At 42.7% G+C, this 21,043-nt stretch overlaps 1 long non-coding RNA gene across 1 annotated transcript in view; it reads right to left on the minus strand.

Moving 5' to 3' along the window:
• The window catches only part of LOC144783064 (uncharacterized), a 44,507-nt gene extending 26,475 nt beyond the window's left edge, over positions 1-18,032 (minus strand). The window contains exon 1 of the long non-coding RNA XR_013601382.1: positions 17,750-18,032. This is a non-coding gene — a long non-coding RNA (uncharacterized LOC144783064). The remainder of the gene's footprint in view (positions 1-17,749) is intronic.
• Positions 18,033-21,043: the final 3,011 nt, after the last annotated feature.

Genomic DNA, 21,043 nt, shown 5'->3' on the forward strand with positions numbered 1-21,043 from the left:
GTGTATTGATGAGTGAATGGATATCTCAATGCTACATGTCATAGTAAGTACATATGTAAAACACAGTACATGTGAGAGTTGGCATATATAAATAACTGTGCATGAGAGCCACTGAATGAGTGAGTGGTTGTATCGATCATTGTGAACTTGTATCAGGGATTGTATAAGAGAGTAAATATGTGTTAGTATATGTTTCAATAAGTAAGGTGTGTTTAACTGTATAGTTGAAGAAATGGAGGTGAGATTGTTTCTTTGCATGACTGACTGGGTGTGTGAGTAACTCCATGGATGAGTGGCAGTGTGTGAGTGTCTGTATACACTGAGTGTATCTAAGGTTATATTAGAGTCTGAAGAGGTTTATCGTATTAGCACAAGAATGATGTCAAATGAGATGTCATCAGTGATGTCATCAGTGATGTCATTTGAGATGTCATAAGTGATGTCATCAGTGATGTCACTGACCATGTCATGAATGATGTAATATGTGACATGATCAGCAGTGGATTGCGGGTGCGCGATATATAGTTAGTGCAACTAACTATATATGGAATTTCAATGGTTTTGTGTGAGTAAAATAAGGTTTTTTAAATGCTAATTCCTAACTATATATGGTCTATAACCTATGGTTTTTTCAGTGAATTTTCAAGGTTTTGTAAATGCTAATTCCTAACTATATATGGTCTATAACCTATGGTTTTTTCAGTGAATTTCAATGGTTTTTTAATAGCAAATATCATAAGCTGTCGAATGTCAAGTACGTGGTAAGTAAAAACATTTTCGTGTTTATGCACACTGATCTGCTTTGAATGCTGCCCCCCACCCCTCATTTCTATTAGGAGTACTCTCTCTTTGCAGATAGTGAAGGGTAGTTAACGCAGCCCTTTGCCCCCTTTGTAATCCGTCGTGCCTGCTTCTCTCTCCATTTGATTGATTGTTCTCTTTGGTTCATTCTCTATTTACAAACAAGCACAGAGTCGCAATACTCTGTTTAGTCTTTGCAGATAGCGAAAAATCGTGTAAAAAAACAAAAGGAATCGAGCAAAATCAGTAGGCCACTAATGGGATCTCTTTTTGACCTCGCTAAAATAGAAACATTAGGAACAACCTGTTGAAAATAGCAATGCGTATGTACATAAGCGGCGTTCATTTGTGTTCACAGTACCCCTTGTTGATTGTTTCAATCGAGCATTGAATTGTTCGAAGTTAATTCTCTTAAGGATCTTCTCTACCTGCAAACGAGGAAGAATAGGAATATTCTCTCTCCCTTTGCAGATAGTGAAGGGTAGGTAACGCAAGCCTTTAACACGTCGTACCTATTTCATTCCTCATTGATTGATTGATTGTCCGAACATTGACTGTTTGGGAATTAGTTCTTTTTGGAGGTATTCCCTGTTTGCAAATAAACGTAGGAAAATCTTTGCAAGTAGTGAAAGGGTACGTAATGCGGACCTTTCTCCCCCGTTGTAATCTGTCATGCCTATCTACTCCCCACTGATTGATGCACCTTTTTCACCCGGACCATTTACTAGAGATACGTCATCTGGCCCGACCAGAGAGCACCCCTAGTGAAAAGGACATATGCAATAATAACGAAGTGATCACTGTATCCTGTTAACAGAAACTTTACCATGAAACAACCTGGAAAGAAAAAAATAGGAAAACGAAAATCAGTAGGCCACTGATGAACATGAACTTTTATTAAACAACGAACAAAGAAACGATAACATAACGTAATGATAAAACCTATTAATGTCCTAGAAACAAGAAAACGTTAAAATATGCCAGTGGTGAGAGACCAGAAAAACAGTAAGAGAAACCAAATCACCCCTCGCTGTCCCACCGCCTGCCACGCCAAAAAAATCGATAGACTAGGGAAAATGCAAGTCAGTAGAACATCCGCCCCCACTCTGGAAACTTCCAAGGTGGGGCAGGGTTCCGGCTACGCCCAGCCGGGAGCAGCCCATATAAGGCAGGTCCTGCTGCCACGCCTCGGCCAGGAGATCCTAACGTAGGGTGTAGCCGGAGGAGAGGCCGAGGCCAGCGGGACCCGGCCAGGGGATTGCCTTTACAACGCTGAACAGTTGCAGGGGGGGGGAATGTCTCCTCGACCCTCCCCTCTCTCTCCCAGTCCGGCCGCGGTGGCCCTTGAGAGTTGCAGGTAGTCCCGCCACATGCTCTTCCGGTCCGGCCACCAACGGTCGGGGGGCCGAGGCCGACGGGATCCGGCTGCAGCCGATAAACCAAGAAACCCGTTCATGGGGCCAGAGCCAGGGGCGTCCGGCCGACATCCACCGGAAGCCCGGCCCGAAGACGGACGGGACACTTCTTTCTTTTATAATGGCTGCGACAACACTGGGGGGGGATGTCTTGCACATGCCTCCGACCCCCCCCCCCCCTCGTCCTCATCGCCTGGTCCGGCCATAACAAATCTCAAGCGAGACGCCGTGGGGTGCACTGGGAGGGAGAGACGGTGCGAACAGGCCTCTCCTGCCTCCCCAGGTGGAGGCTTCCCAGCTGCACCCTCAGCGCTCCAGGCGCCCGGAAAAGGGTTCTTCCACTGTGGCCATGCTGCAACGTCTCGCCCGGCAGGGTGGAGCCCGTCCGCTCATGTGACCCCGCGATCGCCGGTAGCTGCCGAACTCTCAAAATGGCGGTCGACCTGGCAAGAGCGGGCCCAGCATAAAGAAATGGCCCGGTCACTGGTTGACTCCACCACCGTAGTCCTCCACGACCTTGAAAATTCTAGAGGAGCCGCGGGAGTCTCCGACCCCCGATGGGGAATGACTGCCATGATCGCCCGTGGAGTGACGAAACTGTATCCGCGGGACGTCGGCGCTCCCATGCTGGCGCCAGCCTCACTTTGAATTACTAGAATCCTGCAGACCTCACTTCCGGTGAAAGCACAGTGTGACCCGGTAGGAAAAATTATTGCACCCCCTCCCCTTTTTGACTGATAGTTCAAACCACCGATCCTTTCCTTTGCCCTTTTAACGGAACTTTGGACTGCCTCCCCCTCTTTTACATTTTCTAGAGAAAACAAAACATTAACCACTACATTAGCATAGCAGTTGACACCAGAACTGTTTTCAAATTGAAAACCAACAACATCTTCAACAGAATCCTTTTTGTTTCTGCTGTGACCCTGCTACAGCACAGGCATTGTCCCCAGCAGTAATTCTGCAATGCCGGTAAGAATAGCTGTGGTGCCTACTGGACTCACTCACCCCCGCGGCGCCCCACGCCGTTTTTTGCTGGGCGGCAACTTACTAGACATCACTTTCGTGCCATCTAGATTTCAGCGCGTTCTGCTGCCTTGGAACTATTCGCACAACAGACCGCTACTGACAAGAATATTTCATTATTGGTGCTGTCAATTTCAATAAATCTATTGGATAATTCAAAAGAAATTGCCACGGTCTCTTCGTTGTTTAAATGTTTTTACTGTTTTTGTTTTCTTGTATATATTTATATGTTATTAAAGTTTTATATTCCTACTACTTTGTTGGAGTGCTATATATTTTTAATGTGACACATAATTGTAAAAACTTTGATGTACAAAGAGTCATTCCTGGAATCTTCCGCTTCAGGCTCGGTCCCCTCCCCAATCACAATACAGGATGGTTTTCAGATAGTAGGAACACGTGTGGTGTGACGGATCTCATCAGGGGTGGGCCTTGATCTACTATAACTCCTTTGAAGAGGGGTGATTCTTTACAGCTGGGGCCATAAACTACATCTGCAGGGCTAGCTGATAGCCTGGACAATCGGACACAGAGAAAGAGGAGTGTCAGAGGGTGCGGTAGTGAATAGGGCGAAAGGGAGGTGTCGGGCGGGCACAGAGTGTGATTCTCAGGGAAGAGCAGCGCAGATGGGGGGAGGTTTATTGCCCATGCATAAGACAGAGAGCGGTGGTGACCAGTGCCTAGGGAAGATGCTTGCGTGGGTGAGGAACCATGCTACGAATCGACAGCGTGCAGAGAGTGGGTCTGGTCAAGACATCTAAAATGGCTGCCGTGCACGACAAAAGTGTGGCATTTCAAAAAAGGCAAGATGGCGCAGACAATGTTTTTCAACACTTCCTCATTTCCTTCGAATCGAACGTTAACAGACGTTGGGGCATATTACCAAAGTTAAGCGATATTTATCGCTAACGATGCTTACCAACCAATTTTTTACCACTAAGCATCGTCAGAAATTATCGAAGATAAACCTTGCTATTATCAAGGTTTATCGCAAATGCGATAATAAACGGCCGCAATGCATGAATATCGCTAAAAACTCAGCGATATTCATGCATTACCGAGCTAATGCTCTTAGCCATGTTATCCACCTCCCATTGGATAACATGGCTAAGAACTGCTCAGGGCAGGTGTTACTTTTTGGAGATATTCGCGCTTAGCGCGAATATCTCCAAAAGTTGGTAATAGGAGATAGATATCTTGCATGTTGTAATGCAAGTTATTGTGGTATATGGAACTCATACCATAATCTCTCAGGAAAGCAGAAACTGATCCTTTTGGGACCGCCTAAAAAGGCCTAGGGGTGAGGAGTACTCTACTTTGCCCCCTTTTCACGTTCCGAACTATTTTATTTTACTCTCTTCTGTAATTACACAAAATAACAGCGATAAGATGCATCGGAGACACACAGTGAGAGAAAGGAGGCCGGAGATGAAGAAGAGATGTCAAATACACATTGGAGATAATATAGTGGCAGAAGGCAAGTAAATATGAGTAAACTTACCATGTAACATAAAAATGTTGCACTCTATACTATAAGTCTCATTTTATACTACAATCACTTCGCTACAACCTCATAAATTAAAAATAAAAATGAATAATGTCTCAAACAATTTTTGATTTCTAAATATAAATTTATTCTTCAGAATTTTCTAAATTTGAAAGAACTAGTAACATGTCCTCATCAGCAATGTCCTCATTAAAAGTCTCCAATGATGATTCTTGTAACTCTATGGTCTCCAAACACTCGATAAATTCGCCATCAAGAGATTGATCAAAAAAATCATTCAAGTCATCTCCTCCTTGTGACAATATTTCATTATTGGTGCTGTCAATTTCAATCAATGTAGTGGAATCATTCAAGTCATCTTCTCGTGACAATATTTCATTATTGGTGCTCTCAATTTCAATCAATGTAGTGGAATCATTCAAGTCATCTCCTCCTTGTGACAATATTTCATTATTGGTGCTGTCCATTTCAATCAATCTAATGGAATCATACAAGTCATCTCCTCCTTGTGACAATATTTCATTATTGGTGCTCTCAATTTCAATCAATGTAGTGGAATCATTCAAGTCATCTCCTTGTGACAATATTTCATTCTTGGTGCTGTCCATTTCAATCAATCTAATGGAATCATACAAGTCATGTCCTCCTTGTGACAATATTTCATTATTGGTGCTCTCAATTTCAATCAATGTAGTGGACAAGTCAAAAGAAATTGCCACGGTCTCTTCATTGTGAGCCATTTTATTTTGAAATTGCTTGCTGTAAATTGCAGAAAAAAATAATCACTTTCATTTATCGTTTTTAGTAATACATAATATAAAACTACCTTCATCAAGTATTTAGTATAACAGAAGGACTGCAAATAAATAACAGAAAACATTTTTCAAATTATCTTCAAGTGTACAACATAGTTCCCCTTACAAATTAACAACTCACCTTTTTAAAAGTAGCAGAAGTGTTAGTACTGTGTAAATCAAACACCAGAAATTCACCACCAAAAATTCCTCACAAATGTACCTCAGACAGTAGTATCACAAAATGGCTGTGGTTTCCTCTCATTTGACATATATACATAACCAATTAACTTTCATCACACACAAATACAAAACCAAAGTAACATTTTAATTGGTTCTAAATTTCAACACTTTCAAATGTGTTTTCCCCATGCAATTTTCCATAGGACATTTACATACGTCTACAGCCTGAATGGCTGAACGGAATTACACCAAACTTGACAAAATGGTACATCAAACCTAAGAGGTCAGGAAGGATCTACTATGCCCCCTTATGGTCATTTCCCCCTTCGCTTTGGCCTCCTCTTGTCTCTCAATCCTACCGAGAGACAAGATGGCGGCCGCTACGGACTGTTTGGAATGTTGACAGACGCCGGAGAACCAATCAGCTTCGCAAAGCTCCGTAACGCGAAAAGTACGCGAAGCGGAGCGCTGTTACAGATATATATCTTTTTTTGAACGTTAATTTCTCAAAATCCACTGGAGCACATATATTGAGACCTAGCAAAGGCACATCGGGCTACCAGTCCCTAATATTTTGCCAAGTTTCGTGCAAATCCATTCAGCCGTTCGATTATTATTATTATTTTTTTTTTTTGCCCCGCGGAGCCCTTTTAAAACCTCCACATCAAACGTAGGGGGTCAGCGAGGATCTACTATTCCCCCTTATGGTCATTTGCCCCTTCGCTTTGGCCTCCTCTTGTCTCTCGATCCTACCGAGAGACAAGATGGCGGCCGCTACGGACTGTTTGGAATGTTGACAGACGCCGGAGAACCAATCAGCTTCGCTTCACAAAGCTCCGTTGCGCGAAAAGTCCGCGAACCAGAGCGCTGCCCGGTCCGCTGTTACAGATATATATATTTTTTTAAACGTTAATTTCTCAAAATCCACTGGAGCACATATATTGAGACCTACAAAAGGCACATCGGGCTACCAGTCCCTACAATTTTGCCAAGTTTCGTGCAAATCCATTCAGCCGTTCGGGCTAAAAGTGAGGCCAACCGCCCTATGGAAAACTCAATGTTAAAAACACGTTTTGGGACCCCCCTTTTTTCTCGGCCCCCCCTTGACGAACCCCCCCAAAATTTTCAGGGGCTGCTCAGAAACAAAATGTGCCATTTTCCTGAAAATTTCAGCCAATTCCGTCCACAAACGCCAAAGTTATTAGACATAGAATTTTCAAAAATCCCATAGAGAAAAAATCCTAACTATATATACCTACTGGCGACCGCCAGTAGGTAATATATATATGTATATGTATATATATGTGTATATATATATATATATATACATTCATATGTTTTGTTTTTAAATAATTTAAATAAATATATATTTTTCCACATCTAAAAGAGTGTTATTTGTTTACAGTTTTATTAAATGTTAAATAGGTATTACATCTCCCCATGCGAAACATTTCTTTAAATTAATAATTATTTATAATTTGTTTCAAAATGAATATCGGGTATTAAACTTAATGCCTGCGCATTAATATACTCCCCAAGCCAAAATCCCTATTTCCCACACATCCTGTGCCAGAGAGTCGGTGTTACATAACAAAGAGTATTTTTTTATTTTCGGTTTTATCAATAATATTATCAATAATATTAACATTAATATTTAAAATAAATGAATACCTAAGTATTTAAATTAATACCCGAGTATTCATACACCCCCACCCAAAACCCCTATTTCCCTCACATCCCAAGCCAGATGGTTGGTGTTACACACCCTAGAGTATTTTTTTAATTGATATTAAAATTAAAATACATGAATACCCAAGTATTAAATTAATACAACACCGCCCCACCCAAACCTCTTAATTCCGGGACATGCCAGAGGGTGGATATTAAACACCCAAGAGTATTTTTTTCAAATGTTTTGTAATTATTAATATTATCGTTAATATTTAAAATAAATTAATACCCATATATTAAAATTAGTACCTCCGTATTAATACACTCCTCCACTCAAACCCCCTATTTCCTTCACAACCCTTGCCATCAGGTGTGTGTTACACATCCAAGAGTAATTACTATTTTTTTTCAATTAATAATAATTAAATTAAAAATTAAAATAAGTAAATATCTAGATATTCAAATTAATACCTGGGTATTAATACACTCCCCCACCCAATACCCCTATTTACCTCACCCAAGAGTATTTTTTGTAAAATAATAATCTAAACACCATGAAACAGCCAGCAGAGAGGGACATTGTAATCCCAACGGCAGTGCCTGAGCAGGCAACTCCACCATTGTAGGGGTTGTAGTCCATCGGCCTCCGCCCACCCACCATCTGCCCATCGTCCTAATGCAGCGGGCGGTCCTGTATGGGCTGATGACATTGTAATACCTGCGTTGTAATGGTAGTTTATCAGGTGAATAGTGAATCAGCTTATCCTACCTCTCTAACGGGGGAAGGAGGGTTTGCGTATGTGTGTGTGAGTGTATGTGTATCTCCACCTCCTTTTTAACAGCTCGTCCCCATTCCTGAGCAGCGCACTTTTGGTTTTTCTCTTGTGATATGCGTGCCTACATGATTGGTAGGATGGTGAATGTTGCATTGTACTGTACATTGTTCCTTCTGTTATTTAGCCACATGTCAAGGATGCACCTAGATGGTGTTGCATCTTTGTGAGACATCTTTTTGTTCAGGTTCCTTTATTTCAAGGCCACTCCCTCCCTGCTGGCTTATTTATGGCCAAAGTATGACGCCTTTTAGGGAATGTCTCTTGTGCCTAACAGAAAAGGTCACTGATTCTCAGTTTGAGATTCATCAATCAAATTCCTACTGTCTTCTTTAAATGCCTGCTTTCTGCTTGGACCTCTATTTTGAATTTGGGTGGCCTGGTTTCTGCTTGCTGAGATTTTGTGTTGCCATGGTTCACTGATTGGCTGGTTCAGACTTTGTAGGTTATTTATGCCGCCCCATGCATCCTTACTTCGTGATGGATGCATATATGGTTTGGGTTTACACAGGGCTGGCCCACTAGGTTGAGTGTCCTTGCCTGGCTGTTGGGCTTTGGGACTGTTCCTGGGTTTTGTCCTGCTAAACTTGCTCCCTGCTAGGCTTGGAGCTGAGGTTCAGGGCCTCCCTGTACAGTGAGTGTCTGTCCAATGTGAGTGTTGTTCCGGGGTAGTTGGGATCTGTCTAGATTCAGGGTGCCACCCCTTTTCAATGTTGGTCATGGTTTGTGTCCCATTGTCTGCATGAATGTAACCGTGCCTTTTGCCTCCTGTCCTGTTCCCTACAGGGCATGGGGCTTCTGGTGTGGTGTTCTGGCTCCTCCTTGGGTTCCGATCAGTTGTATCTTGTTTGTATCATGCCTGTTCCTGACCCTTGTGCTATTCCAACTTAGTGCTTCCTGCTCTGCCTACCCATCTCTCATGGGTCCTTATGTTGCATCAGATGTGAAGAGATGGGGGCTCAGGACACGCTGGCTTCCCTTTTGCTCCCTCCTGGGTTGGGACTTGTCGAATTTATTAACAATGTTATTTCTACTTACCAGAATAAAACTGTAGACATCATATACAGCAGTCCACTTAGCAGCAAAAGTTTACATTGGCATCCTTCTTGCAATAAAAGGTGTTCCTCCACTTTTATTTAATGACTGTGTTATGTTTTAAAACTTGACTTCTGTTTCATGTTTAGTCTGTGTTCACACAAGAGTGCTTCCCGAAGCACTGTTTTCCATTAAGAAAAAGCTCTTCAGAACAGCATGCCACACTACAGGCCTAATTACTATGTCGGATGGACGCCCACCATAGCGGTCTGGAACCGCCCAGTCAGATAATGTGGATGCAACTGCCCATAGGGCAGTCGGAAGCATCCATTTTGCTATGGCAACTTGTGTGGTGGGCAGAAAAGGCCCGCAGCACAAGTTCCCCTAGCAAAATGGATGTTTGGAAACATCACAGTGCCTGCCACATGGTGCAGGGGTGTTTAGGGGGCCTCATAGATGCCCCATTGCAGAGGGCCAGGGGAGAGTGGGGCCCTGCTAGGGGCCCCCAAAGTCACTTTCCGCCTGCTTTTTTATGGTGGGCAGACCACAATGAAAGGGCAGGAGGAAAGTGCCATCACAATCCCGACGGCAGAGACGAGACCGACTCATCTGTCATTGGGGAATCATGGCACCTTCCAATGCACTGACGAGTGGAAGCACATCGGAATCCCCCACAGGTTTCACTCTGACCGTCCTCATCTTTATACGGCGGTCGGACTGAAACCTACAATGCTTTCTGCCCAACATCCGAATTAGGCCCTACATAATTACATTACATTACAATTTATTAATGAGAACGACTTGCTTGACTCCTCTCAGTTTGGCTTTTGCCGCGAACATAGTACCGAGACAGCTCTCATCAAAGCTACGGTGAGACATCTCCCACCGCACAATTTCTAAACTGCATGCGCACCATTAACCATTGGATGAACACCCACTACCTCAAATTAAACTCTGACAAAACAGAGACTTTGATCTTTTGCAACTTATTACTGAATTGGGGCAACCTTTGGTGGCCAGCGGAGATGAGTGAACCCCCAAAACCGGCAGCGAAAGCCAAGAACCTGGGGGTGTGGCTGGATCATAAACTCTCTCTTACCCAGCACATCAATGCCACCATGTCGGCCAGTCACTTTCTCATCAAAAAGATTAGGAAGATTATTCTATACATTCCGGTAGGATCTAGAAAAACAGTAGTGACAGCCTTAATCCAGTCTAAGCAGGACTATTGCAACGGACTATTGGGAAATGCTCAGAAACAATGCTTAAAGAAACTCCAAAGCGTTCCGAATTCAGAGGCACGACTTCTACTCAACATCCCTAGAAATATCTCAGTCACCGCCGAAATTCGAAAGCTGCATTGGCTCCCAGAGGAGCAACGGATCAAATTCATGGCACTGTCTTTAGCCTACAAAGCCCTGAACAATAAAGGGTCTATCTTTCTTCAGAAACTGTTATCTTGGTACGGACCCTCCAGACACCTCCGCTCCTCTGGCACAAAACTTCTGAAAGTACCAAAAATCCGCACTGTGCAATGGGCCGGGCGCAGTTTCCAGTTCTATACCTCCAAGCTCTGGAACTGTCTTCCTTTTGAGCTTAGAAACGCCCCCACTCTCATCGCCTTTAGGAAGGGCCTGAAGACCTGGCTATTCCAGAACTTGCTGCCAGTGTAGACCCCCCGCTGTCCATAGCGCCAAGACACCTACGGGTATATGCGCGCTTTATAAATTAAAATAAGATAACATAACATAACATTGCATGTGTTAGACTAAGAGGCATTTAGAACAAAAAAAACATTGGAGCTTTAAAAAGGAAAAAAAAATGTATGATATTTTAAGGGCCTCTTGAAAAACCAATTGCATGAAAACTGTGTCAGTGATGTAAAGGGAGATTTACATGAACAGTGAACCATTGTCATGACAAAAAAGGAATAATTTTTTGTTCCTCTTTGGACTTTAAATATGTCATACTGATTCGTTTTTAGATTTTATTTTCTTAGAGACATAGCCCAGAAATTGGCTTTTAGGACCCCTGGTACAAAGGAATTTGTCCAACTGCCAACCCAAGTCAGAAAGCCAGTGGTACTGCAACCACCCCGCACCCACAAGCAATATTTGAGAGAGATGTGTTTCAGGTAAGCATCAATCCTATGAGATATCACAAGGATCAACCCCTTTTTCATCATAGAAAGGCACAGTCAAGAATATGAAGAAACACAGAATATATTTTAAAGATTTATTTTTAAAATTAAAATCCTATCCTAATGCACGCTATATAAATGGCAACTATGATAAAAATCAGCAGGATGGCGGCAATTAAATTTACCAAAAGTATGAATAACAGATAATATTATAACATATGAGTAAAATTATAGAGCTTTCTATTTGTCAATATTTACAATCGCGTCATCACCCCTTTGGCTAACTAAACTAAAATCAGCACCGAAGAAGAAGTCTAGTTCAGTGGTTCATACTTGCATACCTCGTCTGACCAATATAACCACTGTTCAGTAAAATAACAGCGTCTGCTATTTTTGTCTGTGATGGTAGGCAGGCCAATAAGTCCACCAAGCAAAGGCTAATTGTGCCTCCTCACAGCCTTCATCGTAGGAAGGTGATACAGTTCTGTATGACCCCTGTCTCTAATTTCTGGTATAAAGGGCCTCATTATGATGACGGTTGGGCCTTTGTCCAACTGTATTTTTATTGGTGCAAATTACAATGCGACGGTCTTGAAGGTGGTCGCAAAGCGTATGTTTTGTATTGCGGTGTGTGCTGTGGGCAGCAGGACACGTCACAGCACAAAAAATACACTTTTTGCATTTCTTTGCACTATCTGGCAGGCACCATGTGGTGCCTGACACATGGTGCAGGTATATGTAGGGGTGCCCCCAGGGCCCATGTCTGGGGCCAGGGAGGAAGGGGGCCCTCTACGGGCCTACAATGTCCCTTTCCGCCTGCCTTTTCAGGGCAGTTTAACCACGATGAAACGGCGGGTGGAAAGGGTCATTGTAATCCCTGGGGCAGGCACCGCCACTGTCGAAGGGAATACAAGTCCCTCCGACGGGCTCCTTGAGCCTGTCGAATCTGAGGCCTCACCGACCACGAGCCATCCGGTGGACATCCTAAGGTGGCGGGCGGGATTCAGCATTACGATGGTGGTGGGACCGCTACCGATGGTTTGTTGGTGGCGGTCCCATCGTCATTGTAATCAGTCCCAAAGTTCTTTTCTAACTTTTCACATCCTGTTCGTAGTTTATATGACACCAGCAGCCCGTCCCGACGTTGTCCGGGTATGAAATAGAATGTGTGTATTTGGCAAGGGCAATTTATTTTAAAATCTCGCGGTAGACATTTTTTGTTTCATTAGAATAGGGACGGAGAAGGCCCAGCTGCAGCCCTGGTTGATGTTAGCAGGCATGTGTAATTGGTGTAGTGATCCGCCGCCTGAGCCCGGCAACAGCCCTGGTTGATGTTAGCAGGCGCGTGTAATGTCGTTGAATGAGAGAGTTATCAGCCGCGGGTAAATCCGTTTAATGAGAGAGTTGAGTGACAGCGAGTAGGAGAGTAATTGTCCCCGCAGACATGCTAATTTGCGTGTTCCCCCGCTTGAGGCCCAGATGCAGGCCTCTTTGATGTTAGCAGGCGCGTTTTCCCCCGCTTGATGCCCAGCTGCAGCCCTGGTTGATGTTATCAGGCGCGTGTAATTAGTGTACTGATCCCCCCGCCTGAGCCCGGCTAGAGCCCTGGTTGATGGTAGCAGGCGCGTGTAATTTCGTTGAATGAGAGAGTTAAGTAACAGCGCGCATGAGAGGCTGCAGTAACGTTACTTACCAGACCTCCAGGTGAACGCGTTAGTCACGCCCCCAGCACACGGTCACAGCAGACGATCTTCTGATTAATGTACGACCCACATGGCATGAAGGGAAGAACGTAGCACACGCCCCCAGCGTGCCCCTTGATGCGGCGCAATTGCGTTCAAATGGCATGAAGGCCGGACACACGCCCCCAGTGTTTCTCACCCCCCCCCCAGCGTGTCACGCCCCCAGCGTGCCCCTTGATGCTGCACAGCAACGTAATTGGAGCTTGTATGTATGACTCACATGGCATGAAGGGCGAACACACGCCCCCAGCGTTTGTCACGCCCCCAGCATTTGTCACGCCCCCAGCACACGCCCACAGCCCACGATGTGATGGCCATACCACACGCACCCAGTGTTAGTCACGCCCCCAGCCCACGCCCAGAGCACAACGCAGACACGCCCACAAGGGACTACTTTGCTGGCACGGTTCTTTTACCTTTTAAATGTATAGAGGAGTTGGCCTAATGGCTAAGGCGCTCGACCTCGGACTTGGGGATCTGGGTTCGAGTCTTGGTAACGATGCCAAACATCCTGTGATTCTGGGCAAATCACTTAATCTCCCCGTGCCTAACAAAAATGAATGTGTACCCTCGTGTAACGTAACTGGTGCTATGTAAAGCGCTCTGATCCCTGATTCAGTTCGGGTCAAGTTCGCGCTATATAAAACTCTGCAAAAAAAATTTATATATATGGTAGCCGTCTGCATAGCCTATGTCCTTCTGCTGCAACTGCCCTTTCCAACGCTGTATTGGGTGTTGTGATTGGTGCTGTGGTTACTGAGATTACCCGCTTCAAAGGTTTGGGCTCTCTCTTTATAATATTAGTATGGATATCTAATTATAGTTGAACCTTTTAGAATAAACAATTAGCAGAAAACGTCTTGAGACTCTTTAACTTAGTGAATCAAACAAGGAAAAGGCCCCTGACTATAGAATAGGGGAGCAGGACAGGAGATAAAACTAGTAAACACAAGAAACACTTGTCTCCCCTCTTGTGCAAATTCAAAATGTCAACAGTCAAAAATATTCTTCTATATATCAGTACATTGTCATTTATTAAAGTGTAACTCCATAACCACTATTCAACAACTTGTAATACTTATAATAATTTTGTTACCATTAAGGGCCTGATTCTGATGCGGGTTGGAAAACTTCCTGACCGAATAGGTTTGGAAATGATTTCCAACCCACTCGGATCGGGAGAGTCCGACCGACCGAGTACGATGCATCTGGATGCTTCCAGATAAAATTTGGTTGGACCCCCATTGACTTCAATGGGAGCATATGTTTCTAACTGCATCATAATTGGACCCTGGGTCGGAAAGACACGTTCCCAATCCGATTTGGAAGGAGCAAATGCTATTAGGAGGCCTTCCTAACCGCATCAGAATCAGGCCCTAGGTGGGAATGCTTTCCTAACCGCATCAGAATCAGGCCCATAATGTGTGTGTGTGTGTATATATATATATATATATATCACATAGTACAAAACATTAAAAAACGTATTTCCTTTATTTCATTATATTACTCCCTGCCATCCCTCATTAAAAACCAAATGCATTCATACCACATTCAATCCACTCAAACAGCTCATAAAACCAAGAACACTTTACTGCATGTGTATAAACAGTGCCCAAAAGAAAAAACATGGAATATTCTCTTTTTTACTTTTTATAGTATACCAAAGCATACAATCTTTGCATCATAATCACATATATGGATAGTGTATATATATAGTCACATAGTCCAATTGATCACAACCAATATTATCTTCTAATCCATTTAACTTCTAGAGATTTAGGCATACATCCCTGTTATAAGGCTGGCGTGACCGCGGTTAATATCCTCTGGCCAGTCAATGATATTTAAAGTGTGCCAATGTGTGTTTCCGTGCAACACGGAAACTGCTGTCCACCTTCCTCAGGGCACACATGGACCATAAAAGAGTCAGGAGGATGGCTAGGGCAATAATATAATCACCTGTAAATATAATAAAACCCAATCAATAAAGGACAATCATGTATATGTCACTTAATAAATTAAGTACTATATAATAGGTAACGTCCCAAGTCAGACATGTGAATCTTTCTCAATTACGTAACACCAAGTGAACAAAAATCAAGTCATACCATAAACAAAAAACCATCACCAGGTCAACCTTACAGCGTCATCTCACAGAGAATACTATACAGCTACAGCATACACCTCTGCCCTATTATAAGTAATGGTTGAAAACCTACTCTGACAGGTACACTGACCTCAGTGTAAGAGGACCTGCTCGCCCACAGTGTTTTATTACCTCTTGTTGCATATCACTCATCCCCAATACCCTTACACTACATGATATAATAATCCCGACCTACTACAGTCACCAACATGCAAGTAGTTTAATCTAATGCAGTTAAATACTATATACATAGGGCTCACAATTAAAGAATGACTTTTTCTCTTTTATATGAAGTGGAAAGAAAAAAGATGAATATGTATTTGACAGATAATCCTACCAAACCAAGCGCTTACAAATAAGGGCCTTATTATGATGTCAGAATTGCGGTAAAGAACTTCCCGACCTCAGGTCGGGGGTTCCGACCGCAGTATTTTGACGCGAACGCCCATAGTACGGTCGCAAACCTCCATTTCTCAATGGAAGCTTATGCAGCGGGCGTAAAAGGCCCGCAGCACAAGCTTCCATTGAGAAATGGCAGTTACAAAACATCCCTGCACCGTGTGGCAGGCACCATGTGGTACCTGCCACACAGTGCAGGGATGTTGAGGGTGGCCCCATAGGTGCCGCCTAGCCCCAATTTGCGGAGGGCCAGGGGAAGGGGGCCCTTAATTTCACTTTCTGACAGCCTTTTCATGTCGGAAAGGCCAACATGGAATGGCTGTCAGAAACTGACATCATAATCCCGATGGCGGAGCCGCTGTCATTTAAGGATTATGCAGTCTGTTTGATGACCAACTGGCTCCTTAAGCCCATCGGAACCACGTTGAAATCCCCCCGCAGGTTTCAATCAGACCGCCGTCATCCTAATACAGGGGTCAAACTATAAACCTACCATGTTGGTTGGAGGCTTTCCGTCAGACATCGTAATTAGGCCCTAAATTGGGAACTACCTTTATTGCAACCACATTACCTATCTAAGTTCTTCTAAAAATATGTAATGATAGGTCGATAAGGTTCCAAAGCGTACCAATTAATGGCAAAAATGCAATTCATTCTGTATTTCATATACTGATGTTCCTACAAAAAAGTGGAAGCTCTGTTTGAAAATGGACGTTTAAACAACATTTTGGAATCCACAGGCATTTCTCACTCAATTTGCTTGTTATCTCCAGTCAAATACAAATTGGCCACATGTATGTAAACACATCACACTTACCAAAAGGACAAATCCTCCTCACTTAGGGGCTCATTATGATGCCTGTCAGAAAGCATTCCAACCAACTGCTTGTCGGAATGGTTCCTGGCCAAATCGGATTCGGGTAGTCCGACCGACTGATTATGATGCTTCCGAACAGCATTCGGTTGGACTCCCATTGACTTCAATGGGAGCCTGTGTTCTGACCGACAACACAGGCTCCCATTGAAGAAAAGGATGGTTGTGGAAAACTGTGCACCCTGTGGCTGGCATCCCATGGTGCCTGCCGCACTGTGCATGTTTGGAAAGAGGGGACCCATGGGTACCCCAACGGACCCCAACCGGAGGACTCCGGGTGAACGGGGACCTGCTACAGGTCCCCAAAGTTGGTTTCCGACAGCCGATCCATGTCGGAAAGGCTGTCCGAATCCAACATCGTAATACGTCGGTCGGAAACGCGGTTCATAGACCAGTACGAGTCGGCTACGACTGACTCGGTTTCTCCGAATGCCAGTTGGAACAGAGTAGGAAAGTCTGAACGGTTTCCGACTATCGTAATCGGTCGGTCGGATATATTTCCGAGTCGGTTGGAAACGCGGGTTCCGACACACATTCAGACAAACCGAATGCTGTTCGGAGCCTTTCTGACTGACATCGTAATGAGGCCTTAAGTCTCTTCCTGAGGGGTCTCGTCACCGAGACCAGCATAGGGTTTGAACGTTCGTTAGAGCCGAAAATAAATACTCACCGCAGGGCCCACATGTTTCTATAAAGCCACCACTTAACTTCCTGCTTCAGCTACTTGTGGAGTAATCTTATAACAGTTTTCTAATACTCAGAGGAATCCCCATGATCCTAAATATCCACTATATAGACTCCATTTAATTTCCTATTTGTCTGCAAACGTTCAGCTCTAAGCTGGTGAAGATGGAGACTGGTTTGGACAGTTTAACAGATCTGCAGTTGTTAAATTACCAACCAATTCAGTGTTTCAGGGATTGATGAAGAGTGAGTGGAGAGACCCAGGGAAGACCTAAGTTCCAAGTTCATGGGTAGGTTGCATCCAATTGTCAACTGTTATATGGACCTTCCTGAGAAATTGTGCTAGACCTGTTACTAACTAATCTAAATGTTTGGACAGCAATTTTGACTAAAGATCAGCGGCGGCCACCATAAACATAGGGTCGTGGGACAGGTGGGGTCATGCGGGCGCATCGCCCGGGGAGGGTGAAAAATACAATATAATTTTTTTTTAACTTACATTTTGCTGCCTCCTCCAGCATCGTGTCTCGTCGTGCCGCCACTCCTCTCCCTGCCTGGTCCCAGCAGCCCCTGGGACAGACTCCCTGTCCATTCTCTGCACTGTAGAGCAGTGCGGGGATTGGTCTGACCAGGCTGGAAAAACGCCCTACTTAGACCAGGGAGCCTGTTGGGTTTCTCTAGCCCAGCTGTTCAATGCAGCTGTGCTGGAGAAAACCTAAATCCACATTTGTGTTTTGGTCGGCCTGAGCAGGTTGGCAAACACACATGAGCGCTTAGGGAGTGGAGAGCACTAGCACTTCTCCTCCCCCCTCCCATGCCTCGGCCCGCCCCTCCCAACACCACTGGCTAAGAGCCAGCAAATGTAAAATAAAACGATGTAAGAACATTGTTTTATTTTACATTTGCTGGCTCTGACCAAGGCAGTGGGGCGACGCTCCTCCGCCATTGCGAAGGTGCCATCACTGCTAAAGATGTTGGAAGAACAAGTATGTGGACAAGAAAGTAGAAGCTTCTTTGGATAGAGCTTATTCTGTTAATTGTTAACGAAAGTAAGAATTTATGTTGTTTACACATCACAAACTCTGGTCAAAGATTACTCTCAATCTTTGGCAGCGATTCCAAATGGTGAGGATATTTCTCAGTTGTCAGCAGCCACAGAAACTAGAAAGGCAAACTACTTCTCAAATATTACTTTCAATAATCTTAACGTTTCCTTAGTGGCTGCTGGGGGGTGGGGTGGCAGTCAGGACACAGCTGTATTTAAGAGGCTGAAAGGTGGATGTAATACAAAAATGCTGTTAATTGAAATTGCCATTTGCAAGCAATAGACTATTTGGTGGGAAGATGGAGGGGTGATATACAAATTGTTTCGAAATCAGAAGCATGCACAGTCATTCAGACTTTGTTCAAAATATTACGAAACCCATGGGAAGCCCTGTGACAGATCAAGACAGAGAAAGTCTGAATCATCATCAAATCAAACCAATTTTCTAGCTAGACAGCAGAACAATGCATGGTATAGACTTTAAGGACTTCAAAGAAAATCAGAGACAGCAGTCCTATGTCGATCTGTAGAACTCTCTAATGAAAGTTGGAGAGTGAATTTTACTATTTCAGGTTTAAGCGTTGAAAAGTAATCAATGACAATTGGATTATTCGAATAATATCTTAAGGATATGCAATCCACTTCCAGTCAATTCCTCCAAGTTCAAGCTTTCTGTTGACTCCGATTCCAAGGAATCCGGCCAAGAAGAGTGTATTTCAAGAGCACATTTTTATGTTGATGCACTGGACTGTTATTGTGCCATTTCCACTGGTTCTACTGGAAGAGATACCTCAGGGAGTGGGGAGATAATCAGTAGAATTCCTGGTGAAGACAAAGGCATGTAACTGATCATAGATCTCAAGGATTTGGATCTATGCCTCACAACAGTTTATTTCAAGATAATCACTTTGTAACAGGCCAGTAGGGGATTACCTAGAATCACTAGATTTACGGGATGCCTACCTACTTGCAACATACATAAAGGAGCAACAGACGTATCCTAGGTTTTCAACAGGAGGAATGCATAGACAGGTTCAAGTCCTCTGGTTTGGACTCAAGGCATCTTCTTGGGCAGTTTTTCCCAAATTGTGGATCACCATCCAATTTTGGTGGGTCGCAAAAGTCCAAGCAATAAATAAAAATGGGTGCACAGACATAATATCGACTCCAAAATATCGTTTGGACAGAATATCGAGTTTTAAATATCGTTTGGACAAAATATCGACAGGACAGAATATCGACAGTCAAAATATCGTTTTTAAGGTAAGTGAAGTAATATCGACTGTAAATAATATAGAAAGTGAAAATATCCAAGTATATAATCTAGATAGTAAAAAATATCGTTTTTTAAATAATATTTAATTATTTATAGTGTTTTTATGTTATAATATGTGTGAAAAGTGTCATTTTATGTTATAATTATTTTTAATTAATGATTTTTTTTAAATTATTGTGTAATTTTATTCTGTAGCGGGTTGTGGGTTTCTAGGGGAATAGGGTGGGAAGTAATTTAATTATAATTAATTAAATATGTAAATTTATTAATTGGTAGTAATAATTAATTAATTGGTAATTAAATAATATTTGTTAATTATTTAAAATTTAATTGGTAATTAATTTAATTTAATTGATTAATTGCTAATTATGTAAATTAAAATAATTCATTTCCTGTAGCGGGTTGTGGGTTTATAGGGGAATAGGGTGGGAAGTAATTTAATTATAATTAATTAAATATGTCAATTTAATAATTGGTAGTAATATTTAATTAATTGTTAATTAAAAAATATTTGTTAATTAATTAAAATGTAATTGGTAATTAATTTAATTTAATTGATTAATTGCTGATTATGTTAAATTAAAGGGGTATTTTTAGGGTTCAGGGTCAGTTTTTGGTTTTTGGGTAAAGGGGTATTTTTAGGGTTCAGGGTCAGTTTTTAGTTTTTGGGTAAAGGGGTATTTTTAGGGTTCAGGGTCAGTTTTTAGTTTTTGGGTAAAGGGGTATTTTTATGGTTCAGGGTCAGTTTTTAGTTTTTGGGTAAAGGGTATTTTTAGGGTTCAGGGTCAGTTTTTAGTTTTTGGGTAAAGGGGTATTTTTATGGTTCAGGGTCAGTTTTTAGTTTTTGGGTAAAGGGGTATTTTTAGGGTTCAGGGTCAGTTTTTAGTTTTTGGGTAAAGGGGTATTTTTAGGGTTCAGGGTCAGTTTTTAGTTTTTGGGTAAAGGGGTATTTTTTGGGTTCAGGGTCAGTTTTTAGTTTTTGGGTAAAGGGGTATTGTTAGGGTTCAGGGTCAGTTTTTAGTTTTTGGGTAAAGGGGTATTTTTATGGTTCAGGGTCAGTTTTTAGTTTTTGGGTAAAGGGGTATTTTTAGGGTTCAGGGTCAGTTTTTAGTTTTTGGGTCAGGGTCAGTTTTTAGTTTTTGGGTAAAGGGGTATTTTTAGGGTTCAGGGTCAGTTTTGGGGTTTTGGGTAAAGGTTTTTTTTTAGGGTTCAGAGTCAGTTTTGGGTTTTTGGGGTACAGGGGTACAGTGTAAAAATAAAGTAAAATTAAATTTACATTAATTTAATTTAATGAAATTAAATTAAATTATATTAAATTATTTTTAAATAATTTAAATTATAAAAATTATTATATACTTACCAATACTTACGTTGTAATGGTAGTGCATTGTAAAAGTTGCGTTGTAACGTCATATATCCACTGTTGCACTCCTTGGAGTGGGAATAGTAATGTTAACCCCTACGCTATCCAA

Source organism: Lissotriton helveticus, chromosome 9 (assembly GCF_964261635.1).
Source record: "Lissotriton helveticus chromosome 9, aLisHel1.1, whole genome shotgun sequence".
In the NCBI taxonomy this organism is placed as follows: Eukaryota; Metazoa; Chordata; class Amphibia; order Caudata; family Salamandridae; genus Lissotriton; species Lissotriton helveticus.